This window comes from Miscanthus floridulus, chromosome 19, assembly GCF_019320115.1.
Source record: "Miscanthus floridulus cultivar M001 chromosome 19, ASM1932011v1, whole genome shotgun sequence".
NCBI lineage: Eukaryota > Viridiplantae > Streptophyta > Magnoliopsida > Poales > Poaceae > Miscanthus > Miscanthus floridulus.
The window spans coordinates 28,206,888-28,217,600 of record NC_089598.1 but is presented as its reverse complement, the minus strand read 5'-3'; the positions used below and the strand labels follow the sequence as shown (position 1 = coordinate 28,217,600).

The following is a 10,713-nucleotide window of genomic DNA, read 5'->3' as shown; positions in this document are numbered from 1 at the left end:
TTTAGCTCTGCACCCTAAGCATACGATTATTCTTGGAATAAGACAAAATGTGTTTGCTTACCCTCAACTGGCTATCAAAGGTAGAAGCTTGGTCCAGTAGCCTAGAGCACGACCTCATCAACCCTGCAAACCCCAGGCCATATGCCTAGAGCTAGGTACCCAGTCCGGTAACTAGAATGATGTCACCCTCCTCCGATTGCTCGGCACTTATCGCCGACGCTTTTGGGGTAGGAGTACTCGGTGCAGCAACACTTGGGTCATCCCTTATGCTATGCACTCCCTCATCAGAAGTAGCCTCCGCAGGCTCTAGCCCTAGTGGCTGGTGTGCTTCATCTCCAACAAGCGCCGCTACCTGTGGCTAGGGCACCTCCACCCTCTCCATAGTACCTGGTTGCATAGGTTGCTCTGCTTCACCAATAGCAGACATCAAACCTTGCGCTCGAGGTGTTTTAGTAGACCCGGGTGGAGACACAGGCCCACTTACCTGGCCTTTTTCCACCTGGTCACTCTCAGTATGCGGATTCTTTTCAACCCGGAGCTCCTCACTCTACGCCCGGGTACTCAATGCTTTTTGTACCCTAGAATGAGCAGCATACAAGTGATGTCCCAAGAATAAAAATAACATACAGAGGAAATTTTGACACTTCCTTGGCACTAGATCTTTTCTTCAGGGTGGGCTTGCCCAGCAACATCCCACTAAGTGATCGACCCAGCCCTAGGCTCGACATTGATGCTGACCGGACTGAGTCCTCTTGATGACACACAGTACTAGCATCCTATCCAAGTGTGATCCCATCACCCTAAGTTGGCACACGGGTGCTCAACAGATATGGTGGCGGCATCCTGCCAAGAGCAGTTCAATGTCACCAAATACATCTATGATAGACTTCAGTAACAGAATCTTACTCGAAAAATACTTACTGTCTTACGGAAAACAAGGTGTCTTCCTCCTTCACTTCCGCCTATTCCTCAACAGCCTCATCTGTAGTAACTATTCACAACTTGGATTCAACACAAGGTATAATTTAGACTACACGGAGATAATTCAGACATCTTTTACCTGGTTCAGTGTACAAGACTGATGGGGCCTCATTAGTACCGGCCCACTCATGCTGGCAGCGAAGTTGGCCTCTAGGGACTACTTCCCGCTCATGGCTGCCTCCCTAGCACTTGGATTAACCTAGACCATGAAATCATTCGGGTTCCCCGAGTCGCTGTCAGCCTCTTGCTCCAAAGGGATGGCGGAGACGATGCTCCCTCCGCCTACTCCGCTGGACGTCGCTCTGCTTTTGCCAACTCCTCCAAAGCTAGGACATGGAGGCAGGGCAGGTAGGTCATTGAAGTTGTGCCCCAAGTGTTGTGCCAACAATTATCAACCTATAGGAGTTAGTCCCCACAATATCAAGACATTGCAAAATTACAAAGGTTAGAATACTTACGGTAGCAGGTGGATTTTCATGGTCCAATTCAGGATACTGGTATGGTATTACCAATACCACCTGGAGTATATCATGAATCCTCTCTAGGACTTCATCCTCTATCAACTCCTCAGTTGTCACCCAGGCTAGATCCTATGGCCCGGTGTACTCGAAGCCATAGTGCACCCTCTCCTACAGCGGCTGCACTCGACGCCTGATGAAGCTGGCGACTACCCCAACTCCATTTGGGCCTTGATCCTTCATGGCCGAGAGTTGCTTGAGGAATGAGTGAATTCCTTCAAGCTCTACCACGCTCATTGTCTCCTTCTCCCAGTGGGCATTGGGAACTAGCGTGGCATTGCCATGGATCTCTAGCGGTGGCCACATATTCCCCGCATAAAACCACTCGGCCCTCTAATTCTTTATAGAATCAACAAGGGTATAGTGGAGATAATCTTTCTTCTTCCCCACTCAAAACTGAATACCGGCGCCACCCAAAACGCTAGGGTTTACGACGTCCGGGTGCGGTTTCAGTTTGAAAAAATAGCAGAAAAGAGTGATGGATGGGGGAATGACAAGAAAAGTTTCACAAAGATGAAGAAAAATTGAGAGATGTAGGATGGAGTTAGGGTTCAAATGAGTCAGGGTTATGCCATAGTAATGCAAAAACCCGTGCAAAAAATGGACAAGATGGCAACCCTAACCCATGCTGGATGAATGGAACAAAGAGCACAATTTCACCTAGCCAAAGCTTGGGAATGCGGTGCTCACCAGGCGCCTTCCATTCCCCCAGCTTCTGGTTGGCCAAATAGCACTAATCGTGGAGCCTCTGAAGGTGTTTCGGCTTCGTGCTTAGCGTCGGCCAGATCTGGGCGGCGGCGGCGGCCATCTTTGGCACCTCCAACGCCCTCTTCTAGGCAACCTTCTTGGCAACGGCGCTCGGATTCTTGCCTTTACCCATCAAGCATAACTTTTTTATAGATCAAGGGTTTGAGGTGGACGATGCTCATGGCAGGCACAGGGGCTTAAGCAGAATATGGAATACGACAGAGGAAGAAGACGCACGGGGTGGTTACCTTTTATACATGGATTCCACTACCACGTGGCCCGATAATCATGTCAACGAGCACAACATTTTGGTTTCCCTTCCATTGTAATGAAGCCACGTGGATTGATACGCCGGTTGCACGCCTTTTCATGATTTCCAACACGTTAGAATGTGTTCAAACTTATTTGTTGGATTTTCTCTGTCTGAGTACCGGCCATGCTACAACTGTTATCTACATGGCCACATCATGAAGTACCCGGATGATCTGTAGTACTTGGACAATTGCTTGACAGTATGCACTAAACAGCGTAGTACTCGGATGAAGACTTTTTATTCAACAATAGTTCAATGGTTACAAAAGTTGTACACTTTACAAGATTTTTTTCAGTTAATAACAAGGACAACACCTACTTGGATATAACAAAGTACTCATACACTAATCGCTTCTCAGTAGGTACTTTTCTACCCAATGCACTTGGATCCAAGAGAAGAGAATGTATCCGGGTAGATAACAGAAGTGCAGTGTGTCCTAGCCTAGAACCTTGGGTAGACTATCCGACTACGAACATTTGTTGGCTGACTACCCTTGGGAGCATAGCTATTCTAAGAGAAAGCCTATTGGACAGTATGAAGGATGAGCTACTCGCACATCTTGCCACCCAACCGACGCCATCTGTACACATTTAGGTCTAGGTATGACCCTTCATGGATAGACGTTGACAGGCACCCTAGAAGAACTGACATGGGATTACTGGATGTGCCACCCTACCAACCATCACAATACTTCTTCTAGTTGTAGATCCAGACTACTCTACTGTGCAGAAGTGTGGGTTTAGCCTACCTCTAAACCCTCTCATAAGAATTCTTCTAGTCACTACAGCTCTTGGCTATGCCAACCGAGTACTTCTGGGGCTGGTCCACTTCGCTTGCCACCATATTTGCATGCTACAAACTCTAAGCCAGTTTGCTTCTTCTACAACTGAGGTTCAAGTGCTTGCTAGGGGATTTTTATAGGCGTTTTGATGATGTCTATAGACCAGGTTCACGCGAAATACACGAACAAACTACTGACTCTTACACAGGTTCATGAGCTACACTTTAAGGGTACAGTGCACCCCACTACACCTTTTCAGTGTACAGGCAGCCTTTTCCTAGCACATGTAAAGATACAGTACACCCAGTAGCATCTTTGATGGCATATTCTCACAAATATACTGAGCATCTTTGGACCAACGATACTAACGCTTTGCATGTGACTTCGATAGGTCCTACCTGCTTCTGTACAAGCAGACAGGGCATTAATTTTTGTTGGCACTTTCATCCTCGAGTATATTCTTTTTAGATCCTTGTCTCGAGTACAAGTACTCGGACACAGGCTCGAGGGCTGCAGGATACATATCCTCTATGGATGTTTTTTCTTTTAGACCCTCTAACTTTTTATTTAGCAAACAACAAGAGGCTCGAGGGCTACACTCAGTGAGTGCACTTTCCTGAAAAGTGCACGTCACCCGGAGGCTTTACAGAGGACCTAATGACTTCACTCACGAAAGCACTCGGATTACATTTGTTTCTACTCGACAAGACTAGGAGGAACAAGAAAGCTTCTGAGTTCAACCATGACACGCTCAGGGGCTTGACGGACCAGGGTCCTAGGGGTTCTCCATGGGGGTACTACCCGGATGGGCCATGGGATGGCCTATGATCTGTTGAAGGACGCGAGACAAGGTGGCATGGACTTCGATCTATTCCGGATCAACTTAGTCGATTTACTATGAAAGCTAGATTCTATAATAGAACTAGGTCTCTTCTCTTATAACCGACTAGGACTAGATACGTGTCCTTACCCTCTCCCATATATAAAGAGAGGTACGGTGCACCCCTTGTAACCCTAACAATCATGCAATCAACCCAATGCAAAAGGCTACGCACCGACTGGACGTAAAGGCTATTACTTGACAAGAGGGCCCGAACCAGTATAAATCGTTCATCTCTTTACATTTACTATCGAGTTCTACGTATGCCGAAGCCCTTCAAATATCGTCCCGGATAACCCCATGATGAGTTGCCGGTCATCAAACACCGACAGCTGGTATGGACCTGCAATGCACAATTTAACAAGTTCAGGGACCTAGAAATACGTTTTCAAAGTTCATGGACCTAAATGACATCCCTTAACATGTTAAGGGGCCGCTGATGCATTTAACTCTAAAAATATTACGAATCAAAAGGCTATATATTTTATTGAAAAATAAGATTGTTTTATAAGTTTTATCTTCACTCGAGATTATATAAAAAGTTATAATTTTTTGAAGAAGTGCTATATAACGGTAGATAATTTGAAGCAATTTATTCACAAAATGTTTTTTAAATGAAAAGTCATATACTACAAATTTATTATAGACATATTCTTGAGGACTATAATTTTCGTATAAACTTTATCTTCACCCAAGCTCATATGTAAAAGTTTTTATATAAAAAAATAAGCCGCACAGAAAAAAGAAAAGAAAAGTCTGCCAACTATCCTTGCTCGTCGTCGATGAGCTGGGCTTCAAATGGGCTGATATTTGCATCTCGGCTAGGCACTAATAAAACGAAGAGTTCCCCAACCGTTGAAAGGGAATTAGGCATCCGGCCATCCGGGTGAGGTAAAGTCACCCGTGACTTTAACTTTAGAGAAAAGCTATCCTTTGCTTGAATGATTTGTTTGACTCCGTCACACAAATTTTGGTCCGTGAGATTTGATTTTGGTCCCCATCATAACCATCAATCGTAGAGTACGTAGTAATTACGTCACGGCCGGCGGGTTTTGCTGAGAACACATGCAAATGTGCTTTATGTGCATGATGTTTGCTAGATGTCCTTTGGCCATCGACATGGTGTCTGCTTGGTTCGTGAACTACATACGCAATTATCTACCTACTAGTAGGTAGTAGGCCCAAGGATCCTTTATAATACTCACTATGAAATCGTGCAAAGTCAAAACTAAGCACAGAATAATTACTTTCTTCCTGTTAAATGTAGTAGAAAAATTTGTATCTATTAAGAAAAGAATGTCCCCACCTGATAATGCACTTAATTAATTTACTATCAAATTACTATGAATTAATTTTGTACTTACACTAGAGTTCAACTATAGTTACAGTGGTTAATCAGGTGTAATTCTTAGGTATTAATGACTTAACTAGTACTAAGTGAAAAAGTTTATTAGGCGCATTGGTTGGTTCATAGTTTAAATGGTTTTTTGTTTGATTTGTTTGTTTGAGGCAATGGCCTCATAATCTCTTTGGCTTTGCAAACCATAGAAATTTTTTGGTTTTTTTATTTTTTCTTATTTCTTTTGATCTCAATCTCTCATTTTTATCTCATTTTTTATGCTTTCGTTTTGATCTTCTTTAGATAATCAGCTTGTGTATAAACCTTTTTTCATCTGTTTTTATTTCTTTCTTTGAAATCTGTGATTTGATTTCTTCTGTACATCAAGTGAGAATTTTGATAGAATTATTTCATGTCATCTGCTTTTGTTCTTGTATTTTGTATTGCATGAAGGTGGATGGAGGTGATACATAACCTGAGTGATTTGAAGTCATGTTTCACTCAAATTCTGTTTGTAGTTATTTTTTAATTAATTTATCCTTTTATGATTTGTGTGACCATATATGGCTTGAATCACTCATATTTTGTTTTTGGTTTCATTTGTGTGATTTGATCCCTCAGATTGGTTGAGTGACGAGAGGGGACACATCACTTGAGTTCCATATAGACAGATCCTAACTTTACTGCTCCAAGTCAGAGATTCCACGCCGGCAGGGGTGCTGCAACAACGTCTCTCCATGGCTAGGACCGTGCACCGGCTTTTCTGGCACTAGAAAACGCACCAGTGATGGCCTGACGTCGCCCGAACGTTTCAGGCTTGCTATAAAGTTAACACACATTTTTGTACAGCTCTTTTTTTCCTTTTCTATCGTCTAATAAAACTTACGGTAAAGCTTTTGCTGTCATTTTTAAAAAAATAAAGTTAACACACGGCCTATAATCTTCATTACCACTCCTTATTGGCAGGGGTGGATCTTTGGGGGGGGGGGGGGGGGGGGGAGCGGGCTGGGGGGCCCAGCCCCCCTACAGCTGGTGCATCAGTGGAAATATGGGGAGGACGAGGAAGAAGAAGAGACGGAGGAAAGAAAAAAAATGAAGAGAGAGAGAAAGAAGAAGAAACCAGTCTCCATTCAATCCTATTCTGCATCTGCCACTCGTTATTGGTGAATTATTATAGAATCATCCCTGTGATTCTAACCTCAGAAGCACGGATACGCCAGGGAAGGGTCGTATCCCGTATCGGATACATATCCGATACGGATACATCTGGGATACGGCCCGGATACGTATCCGCGGCGTATCCGCGTATCTCATTTTAGTTAGGCCGGAAACTGATGAATGGATACGTTTCGGCCCAGCCGGCCCAATAGGTCACCTTTCCTCCTCTGCCTCGGCCTCACGCAGACATCCACCTCCCCACGCGTAGCCGCCTGCCCGCATCTGCCTCCGCCTCCCAGTCTCTCCCACGCGCAGCCGCCTCTGCCTCCGCCTCACGCAGCTGCTAGTCCGCTTCCGACCTCGCCGGCGACCATCCTCCGCCCTCACCGCCAGCTCGTGTAGCTCGCCCCGGCAGAGCCCGTCCCCTTCCGCCACGCACGGCTTGAGGACGGACGCGAGCACGTTCGTGGGGCGCCGTCTCCAGCTCGCGCCTGTCGGGCGCCGATCCTGGGGCCGCTGACGCCTCGCCGACGCTCCAGGACCCGCAAGGCCTCGCCGGCGCTCCAGGACCCGCAAGTCCTCACCGGCGCTCCAGGACGAGTATGCCCCGACGAGCGCATTCCAGGAGAAGACGGTCCGAGCGGGCGACCAGCCTCCGACCTCGCCTCTGCCCTCGCCCTCGCCGGCGACAAGGAGCCCCCTTCTTAGGTGAGTTCCTCACTTGCTCACTTCCTCTTCCTCCCCAATCCAATTTAGGGCTGAGCGGCTGAGCTAGTGCGCCCTGCCCCATTAGGCCAAAGGCCAATAGGCCATTACCCCTTTCCTAATGACTGATTAGAGCCTTTTTTATTTTGTCCAATGTTCATTGTCCAGTATGGCATCTCCAAATTTGAGTAGTGTAGCTAGTGCTAGTGTTACTGCTAGTGGTAGTGTGGGATCTGGGTCCAGAGAAACAACTGATATCAAGGCTCCATTGTGGGATCATGTCACCATTCTAGAGAGGCCTAAAGCTGGTGGAGGAAATGCTCTTTGGAGATGCAACTATTGTCCATTGGAAAAAAGCAGCAGCTACACTAGAGTTGAAGCTCATTTGCTGTAGAAATCAGGGAAGGGGATTATCAAATGTCTGAAGGTTTCATATGAACTGCTGAGTGAGATGAGGAGGGAAGTGGAAAGGTGCAAGGAGCTGGTGGAAAGAGCAAAGACACGCACCGTTGCTTTGCCTGTAGGTCCTTCTTCAGGCAATTACAACAAGAAGAACAAGAGAGGACCTGCTTCTATATTGGAAAAATCTTGGGCATTGTAAGACCGCAAGCACTTGGATGCTTTAATTGTTAGAGCAATGTATTCTAGAGGGGTATCTTTCAACTTTATGAGAAACCCATATTTTAGAGAAGCTTTTGCATTTGCTTGCAGCCGCAATTTGCAAGGTTACACAATCCCTGGGTATAACAGGGCTAGGGAATCACTCCTGAAGCAAGAAAGAAGGCACATAGAGCATCTATTGGAGAGTACAAAGAGCACATGGCCAGAGAAAGGGGTCACAATCTGCAGTGATGGTTGGTCAGATCCTCAGAGGAGGCCAATCATCAACTTCATTGTTGTTTCTGAGAAAGCTCCAATGTTTTTGAGGGCTGACAATTGTGAAGGAGAATACAAGTCAAAAGAATATATTGCTGAGAAGTTGAGGGCTATTATTGATGAAGTAGGGTGACAAAATGTGGTACAAATCATCACAGATAATGCTGCAAACTGCAAAGGTGCTGGTCTTTTAATTGAAGCTGAATATGATCACATATTTTGGACACCTTGTGTAGTGCATACTCTCAACCTTGCTATGAAAAATATATGTGAACCCAAACTGCCAAGGACACCTACTGATGAGGATATGCATGTTTGGGGACAACTAGAATTTATACACGATGTTAAAGTTGAGGATACTATGATCAAGAATTTCATAATGAATCATGGCATGCGTCTTTCCATGTTCAATGAGTTCAGCCATTTGAAGTTGCTTTCTATTGCTGAAACAAGATTTGCATCGGTTGTGTGTATGCTAAAACGGTTTGTTGAGGTAAAAGCAGCTCTCCAACACATGGTGATTAGTGACAAATGGAGCATCTACAAAGAGGATGCTTCAACTGCCCAACATGTAAAGGAAAAAATACTAAGTGATGTCTGGTGGGGCAATGTAGATTACATTCTTAGGATCACTACTCCTATCTATGATATGATACGCTTTGCGGACACCGACACCCCGTGTCTTCACTTAATCTATGAGATGTGGGATTCAATGATTGAGAAAGTGAAGAAAGAGATATATCTGTATGAAGGGAAGGAACCAAATGAGGAGTCAGACCTCTACTCTGTTATTCATGATATATTGATTGCTAGGTGGACAAAAGGCAATAATCCACTACATTGTTTGGCTCATTCACTCAATCCAAGGTAACACTATACACTATACAGTTCAGAATTCAGCTCAGTTGCTCATGTTCTAAATTGTAATGCTAAATTGCCAAATGCAGATTTTACAGCAACAAGTGGCTTGAAGAAGGTGCTGGCCGACTACCCCCCACAAGGATAAGGAGGTATCACAAATGAGGATGACTTGCTTCAAGAAGTTCTTTCGCATACCACAAGAGTTGGCTCAAGTAAAGGAAGAATACTCAAGGTTTTCTAGTTGTTCAGAAGAATTCAATGATTCTGATTCTATACCTGATAGATGGGTTGTTTCCCCAATGACTTGGTGGACAAATCATGGACAGTCTGTCCCTCTATTGATGAGTTTGGCCATAAAATTGCTGAGCCAACCGGCCTCCTCTTCTTGCTGTGAAAGAAATTGGAGCACATATAGCTTCATCCATAGTGTCAAAAGAAATGCCTTAACTCCTGAGCGAGCTGAAGATTTGGTCTTTGTGCACTCAAATCTGAGGCATTTGTCAAGAAGAACTGATGCATACAAGACAGGAGAGACAAGGATGTGGGATGTTGGAGGAGATTCTTTTGATTCCCTTAGTGGTGTAGGTCTTCTGGAAGTTGCTGACCTCTCCATTGATGAGCCAGAGTTGCAGACTGTATCATTTGGATTGGGTGATCTTGATGTGGAGAAGAATGAGGAAGCCGAGGAAGAAGCTTGATGCTATCATATCCTACTATAGTACTATATTGCTAGTTTGCTACGAGTGTAATAGACCTTTTATTAATTTCCTATATTAGAACCTGCTATCATGTTATTCTGAGTATAATAGACCTTAAATGTCTCTATGCTGAACTTGAATATCTATTTTGCAATTTTCATATGCATTGTTATCTATTTATTAAAAAAATAGTAAAACATATCCGCGTATCGGGTTTTTTTAGGAAATTGCCGTATCTGCGTATCCGTATCCTTCCGATACCGATACGCGTATCCGTATCCGTGCAACTTAGATTCTAACTGTGATTGTGACCAAATAAAGAAATATCTTTCTTGAAAGGTATCTGAACTTTCAAGTCGCCAAATTAACTGTGATACTTTGACGTTGACGCTTGTGAGACGTGGACATCGCCTGATTGGACCAAATGTTGCGCGGCCAAGGTGCTTGCACATAAGCGCATTGCTTCTCAGCTTTCCGATGGAACAGAAGAGCTTTCCGATGGAACGGGACGGGAGAGGTAGTATGCTGACGGGAAGCTGCATATCAACTGACGAAGCGTCCATTGGGAGTTGCCGTGGCATCCCCGCACCCAAACAAAGGGGAGAAGATGCAGTACGTTACATGATTTCAGCTGGAATCCACCATCCAACAGACAAAGATGAGTTCTTTTTTTTTCCAACATGACGGGGACGGACAGATGAGTTGAGCGGATGCTAACGTGGGCATGAATTTTGTTTCCCTTTCACGGTTCTCTTGTCCGAATTGCATTGAATTTTGTTTCCCTTTCAGTCATTCTAGCATTCAAGTCCGTCTCAGAAAGAGTAGCCTAATGGGTCCCATAGCCTATCCCACTACT

At 44.7% G+C, this 10,713-nt stretch overlaps 1 pseudogene; it reads left to right on the top strand.

The window, feature by feature from the left end:
- The first annotated feature begins 7,591 nt into the window (after window positions 1-7,591).
- Window positions 7,592-9,857, top strand: LOC136525788 (putative transcriptional regulator tpeD; annotated as a pseudogene).
- The last annotated feature ends 856 nt before the right edge of the window (window positions 9,858-10,713 follow it).